Here is a 2,656-nt window from a genome sequence, read left to right as displayed (position 1 = left end):
GCGCTACTTTAACAGACAATTGCACAGTCATGCGACGCTGTACCCAAATAAAATAGATTTTTTTTCCACAAATAGAGCTTTCTTTTGGTGGTATTTTTTTTTGCGCTATACACAAGAAAAGAGCGACCATTCTGAAAAAATATATATATAGGTGGACGGTGAGCTTGCAGTGTTGATTAATAGATGAATCGTGGGAAATAAGGAGATCATTGAAATAAGGATAATATTGTGATATACCTTAGCTGAGATAAGTCGAATATCTACCCTGAGCTAACGGCATAAGGATTGGAGCTGTAAAGACTACAGTTGTTGGAGAAGACTGAGAGGTCCGAGATAAGAAAAGATTACGATGTTGGATTGCTAGCTCACTTATCCACGCACCTGGTTCTGATCGGAAGTTGCATCTCACTCTTCTATTTCACCTGAATTCTTATATGGGATTATCAAGCACTTTAACCACTATAATTACCTGTTAAATGACTTTATGGACTCTTATGCACCTTATCAAGCACTTGAGCACCTTCCCCACTCTATTTTATCTATTGTATAGGATTTACAACATTATGTTTTAAATTGGCACTTGATATTTATATATATGCCTTTCATCACTTTTTTTTTATATTATCATAAGTAGAGGTATTACTGTTACACATGGTCTAAATAGATCATCACCACTTGTCACCCCCTCTTTTTTGCACCTTTGATATATCACTATATTTATATATTTATTAATTGACATCACTGTTTATTGTATATATAGAATATCATCGTGACCTATTGATTATTGCTCCCTTATTTATTTATGCTTTTATAATCACCCTATCATCACCTTTGATACATCACCTCACCCACAAGTTGGCATCATATTTTTTATTTTTAGAATATCATCGTGACTTATTTACTATTGCCCCTATATTTACATTTTTATCATCAGCTCTTTTAGATACCGTTGAGATTATTAGAATTATCTTGCCCCTGAATGTTTTTTACATCGGCATATTTATCATCTTATATTGAGTATTTTATTTTCTTTGGCTTGTGTTGTTTGGTGTGTACAAGCATCTGGATCAACACTTACATAGTTACATAGTTACATAGTTACATAGTTAGTGAGGTTGAAAAAAGACATCAGTCCATCCAGTTCAACCTATGATGTGTGTGTGTGTTTGCTTTTAACCGTACATTGTATACCCCTGTATGTTGTGGTCTTTAAGGTGCCCATCTAATAGTTTTTTGAAACTATCAATGCTCCCTGCTGATACGACTGCTTGTGGAAGAGAATTCCACATCCTTACCGCCCTTACAGTGAAGAACCCCTTACGCATTTTAAGGTTAAACCGCCTTTCCTCTAGTTTTAGTGAGTGGCCACGTGTCTTGTTGTATTTCCTTACTCTGAATAGATTGTTCCTTATGCTAGGGTCGCCAGTACAGTATTTGTACATTGATATCATATCCCCCCTCAAACGTCTCTTCTCTAGAGAGAATAGGTTCAGTGCTTGTAGTCTTTCCTCATAGCTGATGTCCTCCATTCCCCTAATTATTTTTGTTGCCCTTCTCTGGACTCTTTCCAATTCCAGCACATCCTTCCTGAGGACCGGTGCCCAGAACTGGACAGCATACTCCAGATGTGGCCGGACCAGAGTCTTGTAGAGCGGGAGAATAATCTCTTTATTTCTGGAGTGAATCCCCTTTTTTATACATCCCAATATTCTGTTGGCTTTGCTTGCAGCTGCTTGGCATTGCATGCCACTGCCAAGCCTGTTGTCTACCAGTACCCCCAAGTCTTTTTCCATCCTAGACTCCCCCAGAGGTTCCCCCCCTAGTGAGTAGCTTGCTTTCTGGTTTCTGGCCCCCAAGTGCATTACTTTACATTTATCAACATTAAACCTCATCTGCCATGTAGTTGCCCACCCCGTTATTTTGTTCAGGTCCGCTTGTAAGGTTTCCACATGCATAGAAGATATTGGCATGCTTAGTTTAGTATCGTCCGCAAATACTGAGATTGTACTCGATATCCCCTCCTCTAGATCATTTATGAATAAATTAAACAGGATTGGCCCCAGGACAGAACCCTGGGGGACCCCACTTTCCACCCCCGCCCAATCCGAGTACTCCCCATTAATCACCACCCTCTGTACTCTCCCCTGGAGCCAGTTCTCTATCCAGGTACTCACCTTATGGTCCATACCTACCTTCCTTAGTTTGTACAGTAAGCGTTTGTGGGGAACGGTGTCAAAGGCCTTTGCAAAGTCCAGATACACCACATCCACAGGCTTACCTTTATCTAGATGGCAGCTCACTTCATCGTAGAAGGTTAATAGATTGGTTTGGCATGAAAGATTTTTCATAAATCCATGCTGATTACTACTAATTATATTGTTTTCATTACTAAAGTCTTGTATGTGGTCCCTTAACATCCCCTCCAAAATCTTGCAGACTACAGATATTAGGCTGACAGGTCTATAGTTACCCGGGATACACCTCGGCCCCTTTTTAAACACTTATTATTGATTACCAACTGTTTTCTATTGACATTCATTTAATTTGAGTGGTTCATCGTTTTAAGGAATTGAGCGCTGATTTTCTTTTCTTATAAATATATATTTTTTACTTTCTGCTATATTCCCAATTAAAAAAATGTAAAAATCAAATATTT

This window comes from Pelophylax lessonae, assembly GCF_965119305.1.
Source record: "Pelophylax lessonae genome assembly, chromosome: 9".
Taxonomy (NCBI): domain Eukaryota; kingdom Metazoa; phylum Chordata; class Amphibia; order Anura; family Ranidae; genus Pelophylax; species Pelophylax lessonae.
This window is presented reverse-complemented; position numbering follows the sequence as displayed.